The 15,056-nt window shown below is 39.4% G+C and overlaps 1 protein-coding gene across 1 annotated transcript in view; it reads right to left on the bottom strand.

Annotated features, from left to right (window-relative positions):
* KIF13B (kinesin family member 13B) overlaps positions 1 to 15,056 on the bottom strand; it is a gene marked incomplete in the record, with an annotated part of 3,953,176 nt that overhangs the window by 1,677,493 nt on the left and 2,260,627 nt on the right.

The raw sequence follows: 15,056 nt of genomic DNA, 5'->3' as shown, positions 1-15,056 counted from the left end.
CTCTGGATTCAGGAACTACTTGTGAGACAGAAGAATATTCCTGCTCAAGTTAGAAGTTATGTACTTACCATAACTTGGCATCTCTGTTGTCCATTTTCATTTTTCCTCATTGTTGGGTCACATATTTGACTCAGACGCATTTTTCACAATTGGATCTTAGTCTTGAGCTCCTCCCTCTACCTATAATGCCCTAAACTCTCTGTAGCTTCCTCAGATCTAGTTTGCTGCCTTACTGCATATTAGATAAAGAGAGCATAGACAGAAAAGAAATCAGAGGCTTTTCTATAAATCCAATACGTCCTCTAGGAACCACTAGGTTGGACAATGGCTGGAGGGAAGGTGAGGACGAATGAAAATGAACAACACAGATGCCAAGTTACAGTAAGTACATAACTTTAAATCTGATGCTTTCCTTTTCATTCTTCCTCACTGCTGGGTCATAGTCCTCAACTACGTTACTCTTGGGTGGCCTCAAGGAAGGGTATGCCAGAGCAGTGTCAAATGTAAAGAAGCTCTACTCCTGGAGTCAATGTCCAATTTATAATGTGTCATAAAGCTATGATTCTTTCACCAAGTGACTGCAGCACAAATATCAAGACGTTCTGGACGAGAAAGCAGATGACATAGCCACAGATCTTGTAGAATGGGCTTTAGGAGGGCAAGGCAACTTCAAACTATTTTTTGAATAAATTAGTGAAAATACAGTCAGTAATCTATTTGGCCAATGTAACATTGGAGATTAACCAAGGAACGTGCAAAAATCCAAGCGAACCAAAAATAGCTGCAGACGACTGGGAACCCAAGAAGAAACGCTGCTCAAGATATAAACGATTCCACAGTTTAATATCTCAAAATCCACACGAAGCACAAAAAACAAAAAGTCACCACATAAATCCATGAACAAAATAGGTTAAGCGCTTTCATCTGCTGACACAGATTTCATCAGAACCATGAATAACTCCAAACATTTCCTTAAATAGCAGCTTAGGCGCCAAAATTAATTGATTAATTGGCCAAAATGCAAGGCTTAACTACACACAAATAAAAATATAAATATAAAAACTGTACAATTTAAAACAGCTTAAAAGTGCGAGGTGCATACATCAAATACATATGGGCTGTGATAACAGTTAATAACAGAGCAAAAAAGCAAAAATTCATCTAAGGTTACCTGATGAATGATCTAGTAAACTAATGGATTCTCTACTGTATAATGCGACAAATGTATGTAATATATATATATAAATAATAGTTAATATGTAACACATATGTAAATATATATATATGAAAAATAAAAAATATGAATAAATAAATATATATATATATTGTAAAATTGTAGTGAGGATGTAATGAACAATGGAATATGGATATATGTGAGGATACGGACAAAAAATCAACTGTCCATAATAAGGAAGGGTTTAATACTAATGTGGTCATTAAGACCAGGTTTAGTCGTGGCATCACATAATATTTGCCATTTGCTTTCTAAAAGTGCTAAATGGCAATTCCAGTTACCTGCTGTAGAAGTGTGATCTATAATGTCAATTATATTGAGAAGAAAGGAATGTTCAATACCTTTGTCTAGAATATGTCTACTTAAAGCATTGTTGGAGTCCTGTTTCCTTATTTTATATGTATGTTCATATATTCTAATCTTGAATTTCCTTTCAGTCTTTCCAGTATAGTAAGCATCACATGCTACACAGGTAGCAATGTAAACTATTCTAGATGTGTTGCAATTCCCCCCCTTACTGTATAAACTGTTAGCAGTGATGTTTTTCAACTTTACAACTTTGGTTTCATTGATAAACTTGCATTGCTTACAAGTACCACATTTCTTAGTGTATTTGGTTCCTACGGCCTCTCTATTGTAATCCTTTCTCCTTTCCAACATCTTTTTAATATTGAGAGAAGTTTTGTAAACAAATTTAGGTGCTTGTCCAACAATGTTGCAAATATCATCTGAAGTTTTGAAAAGATTCCAATGTTTCAACAAAATCTCTTTCAAAACATCAACATAAGGACTATACGTGAGTACACAAATACAACCTCCTTGTTCTTTTTTCTTCTTTTTAAAAGTGAAAGGTCTTCCTAATAAAGGAGGGTATTTGTTACCCCATTCTTTCATAACATGTCTCTGAATAGGTTTAATCAAATCATCTGGGTACCCCCTATTGGAAAACATATTGTGTATATTGTTTAACTCACTTTCCATAGTTTTACAATATATATTTACAATATATATATATTTATTTATTCATATTTTTTATTTTTCATATATATATATTTACATATGTATTACATATTAACAATTATTTATATATATATTTATTACATTCATTTGTCGCATTATACAGTAGAGAATCCATTAGTTTACTAGATCATTCATCAGGTAACCTTAGATGAATTTTTGCTTTTTTGCTCTGTTATTAACTGTTATCACAGCCCATATGTATTTGATGTATGCACCTCGCACTTTTAAGCCGTTTTAAATTGTACAGTTTTTATATTTATATTTTTATTTGTGTGTAGTTAAGCCTTGCATTTTGGCCAATTAATCAATTAATTTTGGCGCTTAAGCTGCTATTTAAGGAAATGTTTGGAGTTATTCATGGTTCTGATGAAATCTGTGTCAGCAGATGAAAGCGTAACCTATTTTGTTCGTGGATTTATGTGGTGACTTTTTGTTTTTTGTGCTTCGTGTGGATTTTGAGATATTAAACTGTGGAATTGTTTATATCTTGAGCAGCGTTTCTTCTTGGGTTCCCAGTCGTCTGCAGCTATTTTTTGCACGTTCCTTGGTTAATTTTAGTGATGGCTGAAGTTCCTGAGATCACGCCAGCTCAGTCCGATAGAGAGGAGCTTGTCTCTTTAAGGGCGGAGGTCACGTCTCTGCAAGCCGACGGTGGAAAACTTTTAGAGATGGTAAGCAAGCTTGCGACGCTTGCAAGCACCAGTAAAGTACAGAATTCAACAAATAACAACGGACCGGATGAATTTGCAGAGGCAAACGACCATATTATGGGCAGACAAGGAGGTGAATCCAACTCTAATAGTTTTTCGGATATTCCCAATGCTCAACCCCACAATTCTAATTGTATTGTTTCTGATGGGGTGGCTTTAACGCAGTCTCAGCGGCTTAATTTAAAGGAAGGAGCCGTTGTGGAAAATCACTTGAACATTTCTTTAGATGCAGACTGTACCTTCGATTTCAGTCTGTTTCATCTTGACGAGGAATCGCGAAGAACGGGGACCAGACCTAAAAGGAAGGAAGTTGGTAAAACTTATTCTATGGTGGCTACGCGCCACATGACACAGAAAGGTACTGTAAAGCATAATAACAATAAAAAAGCTAGATCTAGTCCTATGGACAAACAAATTGCACAGAACAAGAAGATGAACTGTTCAGTTAATGATGACAATGGTTTTAAACATTTAAATATTGAACATTTTATTAATAGAGATGTGTTTTTTAAATATAATGAACGTGGTAATGATTTTCATAGAACTGACACTAAAAATGATGAAGGAGGTGTCAAGCAAAAGATTTACACATTGGGCAAGAAACTTTTACAGGCAAAAAGCATTAGAATTGACAATGCTTATTTGCAGCAGTGTACTGATATGGGCATTACACCTAAAGGGTTAAGGTTTTTTAAACTACCCTTAGGTTTAGAATACACTGAAGAAATTATGCATGAATTTAACAAAATGTTTGATCAATTTGGTTTTATGTTTATGGAAAAACTTATTAAATGTAATGGAGAAAAAATGTTGCATATAACTAATGAAATTGATTTACTTAATGAAGAAATACTACAAGATAAGCACTTTGAACTATGGTATGATTTATACCACAAACAATTTAGTTCAGTGGAAAATAGGGCGACTATTATTTTTAATAGAAAGAATAGCAAGATTGATAGGGATATGATGTTGTATAAACAACAGAGAGCTTATATTTGGCCTCAGAGTAGAAATTATGGAACACGATTAAATAAGGGACATGAGAGAGTGGAGAAGGGACGGAAAGATACTTGGTTAATTGATGAAGATGAAAATTTTCAAGGTGGACGGTTCCACCCAGCCCCCAAAACTTACAGAAGGAGGTATTAGAACAAGTTTATACCCCGTTTATAGATTCTAACCGTAAGGAGGTATGTGGCCTTCAGACTATTACTGAGCACCCAACATTATGCAATGGTATAGCATCTGAACATAACTTTACTAATTTTACTGGTTTACATTCTTACAAGGGTTTGAAGGTTTACAACTATACCGACACACCCATCTCTGATGATTTTTGTACTTTATTTTGTAAGGGAATGAAGTTTATACCCACAGCCAAGTTCAATATATTTGATACTATTAAGGAGACCAAACTTTTTTGTAGAAGAATGAACTTGGCTATACAATATAAGGACAACAACCAAGTTGATTTAAGTGTGCAACATGAGGGCAATCAGAGCGAACAATTGAAGAAAAAAAGTGCTTATTGCTCCTGGATATCATCCTATAGTAGCACAATATGAAAAACTTGTTGCACATGATATGTATTGGTTTCAATACCGAATTAAGAGGAATATCTTACAGCTCCCTACAGCCTTTCAGGACAATATCACCTTGTCTGAAAGGGAATGTCTGAATAAGGTTATAGGCAACAAGGACCTTAGGGTCATGAAGCCGGATAAAGGGGGCGGGATTGTATTATTTAATACTGCAAACTACAATCAAGAAATTATGAATATTTTACATCAATCTGGCAATTATGAAGAAGTGTCCCTTAATCAGGTTAACATTGGTTACAAACGTATTGACCTTGCCATCGAGGAATTTCTACTTGATAATAGGATTACAAATGAGATCTATGAATTTGTCAGAGTAGAATTCCCTAAGATGGCGTCGATTATAGGGATACCTAAAATACACAAAAATATTAATAAACCCCCTTTTAGACCAATAATTTCAGGTTCCAAGTCAAAAACTTACAATTTAGGGGTTACAATAGACAGATGGACTAAACATGTGTATAACAATGTTGAACATCTCACTAAGGACTCTTGGAATTTTTTGAGCAAATTGACCCCCATGATTTGGCAAAAAGGGTTGACCTTCATAACAATTGATGTTGTTGACCTTTTCTCCAGTATTCCTAAGGAGAAAGGGTTGGATTATTTTTTTAACAGTTTAAAGAGATTTTCAGGTTTAAGTTTTGAGAGAATTAACTTAATAGTTGATATGATGGGTTTGGTCCTTGACCACAATTACCTTCAATTTCAGGGGGAATTGTTTAGGCAGAGCAGAGGGGTAGCCATGGGGGCTTCATGTGCCCCAGTCTTTGCAAACTTGGTGATGTTAGAATGGGAATCACTGTTTATATTCCCTAGTGTATATTACAAGTATATAATACACTATACTAGGTACTTGGATGATTTATTTGTCCTTTGGAACGGACCGGTCCAATTGATACAGGAATTTATTGAGTATTTGAACAATACGACTGACTTCCTTAAATTCACATATAATGTGGAGTCTGAAGGTATTGCGTACTTAGATACATATGTTTATTCCACTGAAATTGAATTCCAGTCCAAGATTTTTAGGAAAAAGACATTCTCGAATGATTATTTATTTTATGATAGTTGTCATCCACCACATATTTTTAAAAATGTTTTTAAGGGTCAGTGTATACGTGCCTTGAATGTCATCCAATAGAGAGACTATGGAAAGTGAGTTAAACAATATACACAATATGTTTTCCAATAGGGGGTACCCAGATGATTTGATTAAACCTATTCAGAGACATGTTATGAAAGAATGGGGTAATAAATACCCTCCTTTATTAGGAAGACCTTTCACTTTTAAAGAGAAGAAAAAAGAACAAGGAGGTTGTATTTGTGTACTCACGTATAGTCCTTATGTTGATGTTTTGAAAGAGATTTTGTTGAAACATTGGAATCTTTTCAAAACTTCAGATGATATTTGCAACATTGTTGGACAAGCACCTAAATTTGTTTACAAAACTTCTCTCAATATTAAAAATATGTTGGAAAGGAGAAAGGATTACAAGAGAGAGGCCGTAGGAACCAAATACACTAAGAAATGTGGTACTTGTAAGCAATGCAAGTTTATCAATGAAACCAAAGTTGTAAAGTTGAAAAACATCACTGCTAACAGTTTATACAGGAATTGCAACACATCTAGAATAGTTTACATTGCTACCTGTGTAGCATGTGATGCTTACTATATTGGAAAGACTAAAAGGAAATTCAAGACTAGAATATATGAGCATACATATAAAATAAGGAAACAGGACTCCAACAATGCTTTAAGTAGACATATTCTAGACAAAGGTATTGAACATTCCTTTCTTTTCAATATAATTGACATTACAGATCACACTTCTACAGCAGGTAACTGGAAATGCCATTTAGCACTTTTAGAAAGCAAATGGCAAATATTATGTGATGCCACGACTAAACCTGGTCTTAATGACCACATTAGTATTAAACCCTTCCTTATTATGGACAGTTGATTTTTTGTCTGTATCCTCACATATATCCATATTCCATTGTTCATTACATCCTCACTACAATTTTACAATATATATTTACAATATATATATATTTATTTATTCATATTTTTTATTTTTCATATATATATATTTACATATGTATTACATATTAACAATTATTTATATATATATTTATTACATACATTTGTCGCATTATACAGTAGAGAATCCATTAGTTTACTAGATCATTCATCAGGTAACCTTAGATGAATTTTTGCTTTTTTGCTCTGTTATTAACTGTTATCACAGCCCATATGTATTTGATGTATGCACCTCGCACTTTTAAGCTGTTTTAAATTGTACAGTTTTTATATTTATATTTTTATTTGTGTGTAGTTAAGCCTTGCATTTTGGCCAATTAATCAATTAATTTTGGCGCCTAAGCTGCTATTTAAGGAAATGTTTGGAGTTATTCATGGTTCTGATGAAATCTGTGTCAGCAGATGAAAGCGCTTAACCTATTTTGTTAGTGGATTTATGTGGTGACTTTTTGTTTTTTGTGCTTCGTGTGGATTTTGAGATATTAAACTGTGGAATTGTTTATATCTTGAGCAGCGTTTCTTCTTGGGTTCCCAGTCGTCTGCAGCTATTTTTGGTTAACATTGGAGATTGCTTGGTCTAGATGGTCTGGTGAAAAAGATACAAATAGTTGGTGAGACTAGTTTCTACACTGTTTTGTTCTATAAAGGCAACTTTGAGAGGATTTCTGTCTATACACACTGAGCAGAGTGGAGGAGGGGTGTTGACTACAACTCTGATCTGAGATGTACAACTGTCCTGTTTTTTTACTTATTTATATTGATTATTGCTTCTAGCAATTTATATATAGCACTTTTTATTGCCCGCTGCATACTTTTTACTGTATTTTATTGCTACTAACTAATCTGTACGGGTAACTGATTTGTTTGCAGTTAAAAGCATTCTGTAGAGTCTCTCTGCTCCTTTACCTGTTTAAAAACTTTAATTTTGTGGCTCACTGCTGTCATAAAGATTTCTGTAGTGTTTACTGTCTAAAGAGTGTAGGCTAATAGCTTTAGTATCGGTTCCCACCCTCCCTCTCTGTTGGTGTCTTGTAGTTATATTTGGTGGCTTTGCAGTTGCCCACCCCTACTGTAAATTTGACCTGGGACACTACTCCCAGTCTAGTATCATTAGCTCAATCTACCTAATACAGAGAGAACATCTGAGAAGGCCATCTGTTACTGCTTTCTCCCATTATTAGGAAAAAAAAGGAATCTCCTTGTCTTTAAACTGTGCTTCTTAAACATTTTGGAAAAATAGAGTATATTTTAGTGTATTTATTATAACTGTATTTGCCTTAATAATGCTACAACTCACGTGCTGTAGATTAAGTGTGTTTTAGCTGCTTTTCTATATAGATAAACCTCGACACGGCTATTAATAGGACGTGCTGGAGGGATAGATTCATCACCCAAAGACTCCCTATGCTGTGGAACAAAATCCCGGTATATGTGAGGCAGAGCACCTCGCTGGCCTTGTTCAAGAGAAATCTTGACCAATGGATGGGAGATCGCAGATATACTCCAGGGATTACCTCAGTGTCACTGCTAGACAGAGGCACAGCAAAATAATGGGTATAGTTCCCCATACAAAAGGGGTGGCGTAAGCCACAAAACTATGGGCTAGGCTTATAAATTCCCTCGGGCAGATAGCCTAGTATGAACCTATGAACCTATATATATAGGCTTCTCTGTATATGTAGACTGGACTTTCTATTCTACTGTATTACTGCCTCTTAAATCATTTTTCAGTTGTGCACTTGCTTTGCTTCATTTAAAAAGTTTTAAATTGCTAATTTTGTAGAGTTTTAATTGCATTTACTGTTTAGGACTACACACTCGTGTGTTAGCCTTTTCTGTGTTTATATATTGTATTACTGCATTGTTTAGCCTGTTTTAACAAAAAAATAAATAAAAATACTATCTTATTTGCTCGTTTACCACCTTTCCTAGCCAGTATAGTCCAGATCCCAGGCTTTGCTTGTCTCAGGACTTTATTTTCTGCGTTCAGAGCTATCCAGACCTTGCTGTGGTAGAGGGAAGTCCTACTGCTTTACCAGTGGAAGTGGTGAGCATTGTACTGCCTAAAACTAGAGGAGTGGTTTCCAGCTCTGAAATTGTAAATTTGTTAGCCTTTTTGGGCTGATTTCTATCCCTTTCAACTTTCTGGCTAAAAAACGTGTGTGTTTGCGCATTTTTCGCATCGTGCAGCACCGCAGGGCTAAAGTTAAACTATTCCAGGTGCCAGAAAGTCTGCTCTTCAAATTTTACCTTAGAAATAGATGGTTTCTCAGTAGTAGTACTAAAATCTGAACCCCTATGACTAGCACTTGCTCTAGAACCTGCTGGAAAGCACTAGGAAGCCTGAAACTGATACAAGCACTCAACTCTCCTTGTCAATAACGAGAACTTAATTGTAGGCACTAAACAGCCTATAACTGCAAAGTACCTTGCAAAGGTAAGGGAAAACAGCTCTTGTACTTTACAAAAAAGCACCAAAACAGGCATGTCCAAGGGTCAGCTTCCAGTGATTTCTCCTGTCCATGTGGTGAATCTGGGCATACTGGGGCAAAGCGGGAACTGCCTCATACACAGACAACCCTCTCCTCCTACCACCCAACACTACAACCTGCGAAAGATGCACTTACATAGCCAAACTGGAAGCAAAGCTCTCTCCAGCCAAGACTGTGCTAAACAGTCAAGAGGAGAAGGTTAACACCTGCACTACACCTCAAGCAACTCATAGCCCTTCAAAACCCACACCATCAACACCCACACATAGCAACACTAAACCCACATATGCAGAGGCCCTTAACATTAACCTGCCCAAGCAACAAGGACCTCCAATGCTGAAATACAAACACCAGTCACAAACAAAGTGACACACAGCTCACAACACCAGTATGCCACCAAACAGCAGCCCCTAAGTTAAGACAATGTACCAAACACTTTAGTCATAGGAGACTCTATAGTCAGGCACACTGATGTCCCACTCACCAGGCTGAACAAGGAGAAAATTACAGCCAGGTGCCTGTCGGGTGCCAGGATCCGCCACATAACGCATGCACTTAAGTCACTCCACAACAAGTACAAATACGAGTCTGTCGTTGTCCATGTTGAAGTGAATGACTTGAGATGTACCTTCCTGGACTACATGAAAAGAGACATGGAAGAGCTCTCGGATCATGTGGCCCAGGCAGGTATGACCCTAGCCCTGAGTAGCATACTGCCTTCGCCCAGAATGATACCACAGTATAAGGACAAAATGACTGACTTCAACAATTGGCTAAGCTTCTGGTGTCATACAAAGGGGATTCAGTATCTGTCTGCCTGGGAAGACATGAGCAACAAACCACAATGCGTTGCCAGAGATGGTCTGCACCTGTCACCCCTGGGATTCAGGTTACTGGCTAAAGCTCTTGCCACCCCTATAGTGCCCATTTTAGGCAAGGTTGAAAGGACAAAGCCACCACTGTAACAGATACAAGCATGCAAAATCTGAAGGTAATGCTAGAAGTCTAAACCTCAAAATGCATTCTCTTGAGGCACTCCTAAAAATGGAGAACATCGATATCTGTGCAGTAACTGAGACCTGGTTCAAGGCTCCAGAGAGCACACTTGCAATACCAGGCTACAACTCTTACCACACTTTTCGGCCACAAAACCATCACCAAAACACTAAAGGTGGAGGAGTGTCCATATTCACCAAGGATATTCACACCTCCAGGCTAGTTGCCCAACACAATGCATCTGAAATTCTCTAGGTGCAACTAACACTAGGTAAGACTGCAATCCAAATTATAGATAGCTGCAGATCCCCCACCATTCCCCAAGATTCTCACTACACCTTTCTAAACATACTGGAAAATATTAAGATATAACCAAACACCCTAATATTGGGTGATTTCAACTACCCTGCCATTAACTGGGAAAACTACTCTGGTACCAACACCTCTTCCCAACGGTTCTTGGAATTCATAAATTCCAACGCCCTGGATCAACAAATCCATTGCCCCACCAGGGGCTCCAATATCCTAGACCTGGTCATTACCAACATGGGAGATAGATGCTCCACACCAGTGGTCACCCCCTCATTAGTCAGGTCTGACCATAACCAAATCACCCTTGACATCCACATCCCACCCCCACCCCATAGTAAGGAAACCTCCGTAAAAAACTTATCCAAAGCCAACTTCATGCTACTGAAGTCAGAAGTGACAAACTTCATGACCCCCATGCAGACAGGATCTGAAAGTTTGACTGCTGAATCCTACACTAAGGCACTGTACGAGCACATCCACTCGTGCATGAATCATGCCATCCCAAATAGAACCAAGATGCTCTCCTCCAAAAAAAGGAAGCCAATCTGGTGGTCCCTTGCTTTAAAGTATACAACAGAAGGAAGAAACTGTCGCACAAGAGAGGAAAATCCCAGGATGCAGAAAACTCCCTCACCAGCCTCAGTAAGAAGCTGGAATCCATCATAAAATCCTCAAAAGCTAGTTACAAAAATAAAACTGCCAAAATTCCAAAGACAACCACAAGGCATTCTATAGTTATGTCAAGAATCTAAATGGCAATGCTCAGATCTGCTCTGAGCTACAACAGAATGGCATTAAATATACTGATCCCAAGGATATTGCCAATATCCTGGCAGATCGATTTAGTGACAACTTTACCCCCTCTCACCCTCTAAAGAGCCCATCTCAATATCAAAATGTTGCCAGATTCTGGTAATCACGGCCACACAGGTAGAAACCACACTCTCCAAAGCTAAGAATACAGCATCCATGGGACCAGATGACATCTCGGGCTGTGTACTACATGAACTGGCAACCTCACACCTAAGTGCCATGTTTAACCATAGACTCACCTCAGGCTTCGTGCTCACTGAGTGGCGAACAACTACAGTTACCCCGCTCCACAAAGGGGGATCCACCTTGGATCCTGGGAACTACCGTCCCATCAATCTGATGAGCCTGATCTGCAAGGGCATGGAACGCATTATCATGGAACTTATATAAAAACACATTGGCAACCTTCAAACACTGGACCCCACCCAGTTTGGGTTCGTGAAGGGCCAATCTTGTCTCCTGAACCTGACTGACTTCTTCAAATCAGTCTCCAGAGCTGTGGATGAGGGTAAGGTGGTCCACACAGCCTATCTGGACCTCGCCAAGGCCATCGACACCATCTCTCACTCTGGAATCATAGATAAACTTACTAAGCTGGGCATAAATCCCTGTGTCACTCGATGGGTTGCTAACTGGCTTACTGACAGAACCCAGACTGTAAAAGTAGCCGAATCCAAATCCAGCTCCAGACAAGCTGAGTACCTCAGGGTTCAGTCCTGGGACCACTCTTGTTTGGCATCTACATCTCTGAAGTACAGGCCAACACTAAGGGATCTGGCTAACAAAGTTTGCAGATGACTGCAAACTGGGAGCCATTATTGAATCCCCAAATTATGTGGATATTCTACAAAAGGGCCTTAAAGAAACAGATGCATGGCGCCAGAGCCATGGGCTCAAGCTTAATGCCAAGAAATGTATAGTTATCCCCTTTGGAAAAAAACATGTACCCATGAATTACCACATAGGTGGCAGTACACTAAACATCGAAAGTGTGATGAGAGACTTAGGGACACAGGTGGACAATGGTCTCACCTTCGATAACCATATCGCCACAACAGTCATGAAATCCTTTTATGTGGCACACCTCATCACTAAGAGCTTTTCATCCAGAAAAAAGGAGGTCATGGTCCCACTGTACTCATCCCTCATTAGACCCATTATAGAGTACAATGCCCCATTTGGTATGTACCTAACAAGACATCTGCAACAGCTGGAAAGGCTGCAGCAATACTACACTAAAAGAATCATAGGCCTAAAGCAGATGCCATATGTTGACCGTCTAAAAAAACTCCAGCTATACTCTGTAGCATATCGCCTACTCAGAGATGACCTCTGCTTAACATACAAGGCCATGACAAACCCTGAGATGTTGGACATGCTCCACTTAAAGAAATCCCAATCCCTCAGAGCCACACGCTCCAGGGATCTAAACCTTGTTGTCACAATGAACAAAACATGCTGGAGGGATAGGTTCCTGACCCAGAGACTCCCCATACTCTGGAATAGACTGCTCATACATGTCAAGCAGAGCGCCTCCTTGGCCCTCTTCAAAAGGTTCATAGGTTGGTAATAGGCTATCGGCCCTAAGGCCTATGCAAGCCTAGGCATAACAATTCCCTGGAAATTTTTTCCCACAATATTTACTTCTCTGGGCGCCTGTCTAGCAGGGTGACTGACATGATCTCCGGGGTGAATTTCCCATCTCCCATCCAATCATCAAGGTTCCTTTTGAAGAGGGCCAATGAGGTGCTCTGCTTGACATGTATGGGGAGTCTCTGGGTCAGGAACCTATCCCTCCAGCATGTTTTGTTCAATGTGATAAGGTTTAGATCCCTGGAGCGTGTGGCTGTGAGGGATTGAGATTTCTTTAAGTGGAGTATGTCCAACAGCTCAGGGTTTGACATGGTCTTGTATGTTAAGCAGAGATCGCCTCTGAGTAGACGATATGCCACAGAGTATAGCTGGAGTTTTTTTAGACAGTCAGTATATGGCATCTGCTTTAGGCCTGTGATTCTTTTAGTGAGGTATTTCTGTGACCTTTCCAGCTGTTGCAGATGTCTTGTGAGGTACATACCAAATGGGGCATTATACTCTATAATGGGTCTAATGAGGGATGAGTACAGTTGGACAATGACCTCCTTTTTCTGGATGAAAAGCCCTTAGTGATGAGGTGTGCCACGTAGATGGATTTCCTGACTATTGTGGCGATGTGGTTATCGAAAGTGAGACCACTGTCCACTTGTGTCCCCAAGTCTCTCATCACACTTTCGATGTTTAGTGTCCTGCCACCTATGTGGTAGTTCATGGGTACATGTTTTTTTCCAAAGGGGATGACTGTACATTTCTTGGCATTAAGCTTGAGCCCATGGCTCTGGCACCAGGCATCTGTTTCTGTAAGACCCTTTTGTAGAATATCCACATCATTTGGGGATTCAATAATGGCTCCCAGTTTGCAGTCATCTGCAAACTTCGTTAGCCAGAGTCCCTTAATGTTGGCCTGTACTTCAGAGAAGTAGATGCCAAACAAGAGTGGTCCCAGGACTGAACCCTGAGGTACTCCACTTGTCTGGAGCTGGATTTGGATTCGACTACTTTTACAGTCTGGGTTCTGTCAGTAAGCCAGTTGGCAACCCATCGAGTGATGTAGGGATTTCTGCCCAGCTTAGTAAGTTTATCTATGATTCCAGAGTGGGGGATGGTGTCGAAGGCCTTGGCGAGGTCCAGATAGGCTGTGTGGACCTCATTACCCTCGTCCACAGCTCTGGGGACCGATTCGAAGAAGTCAATCAGATTCAGAAGACAAGATCGGCCCTTCACAAACCCAAACTGGGTGGGGTCCAGTGTCTGGAGGTTGCCAATGTCTTTGTTTATAAGTTCCATGATAATGTGTTCCATGCCCTTGCAGATCAGGCTTGTCAGACTGATGGGACGGTAGTTCACGGGATCCAAGGTGGATCCTCCCTTGTGGAGTGGGATAACTGTAGCTGTGCGCCACTCAGTGGGCACGAAGCCTGATGTGAGGCTATGATTAAACATGACACTTAGGTGGGGTGCCAGTTCATTTGGTAGTTCATGTAGTACACAGCCTGGGATGTCATCTGGTCCCATGGATGCTGTATTCTTAGCTTTGGAGAGTGCTGTTTCTACCTGTGTGGCTGTGATAATTGGAATTTGGCAATCTTTTGGTATTGAGATGGGCCCTATAGGGGGTGAGAGGGGAGTGAAGTTGGCACTAAATCGATCTGCCAGGATACTGGCAATATCCTTGGGATCAGTATATTTAATGCCATTCTGTTGTAGAGTTCAAGCAGATCTGAGCATTGCCATTTAGATTCTTGACATAACTATAGAATGCCTTGTGGTTGTCTTTGGAATCTTTGGCAATTTTATTTTCGTAACTAGCTTTTGAGGATTTTATGAGGGATCTCAGCTTCTTACTGAGGCTGGTGAGGGAGTTTTTTGCATCCTGGGATTTTCCTCTTTTCTGCAACAGTTTCTTCCTTCTGTTGTATAGTTTGTTTACAGCAGGGGACCACCAGATTGGCTTCCTTTTTTGGAGAAGAGCATCTTGGTTCTATCTGGGATGGCACGATTCATGCACGAGTGGATGTGCTAGTACAGTGCCTTAGTGTAGGATTCTGCAGTCGAACTTCTAGATCCTGCCTGCATGGGTGTTGTGACTTCAGTAGCATGAAGTTAGCTTTGGAGAAGTTTTTTAAGGAGATTTCCTTACTGGGGGGTGGGGGTGGGATGTGGATGTCTAGGTTGATTTGCTTATGGTCAGACCTGACCAATGAGGGGGTGACCACTGATGTGGAGCATCTATCT

The sequence above is a fragment of the Protopterus annectens genome, chromosome 2.part1 (genome assembly GCF_019279795.1).
Source record: "Protopterus annectens isolate FY-2018-M chromosome 2.part1, PAN1.0, whole genome shotgun sequence".
Classification (NCBI taxonomy): domain Eukaryota; kingdom Metazoa; phylum Chordata; order Ceratodontiformes; family Protopteridae; genus Protopterus; species Protopterus annectens.
The sequence above is the reverse complement of the archived record's forward strand: the minus strand, read 5'-3'. Positions and strand labels throughout refer to the sequence as shown.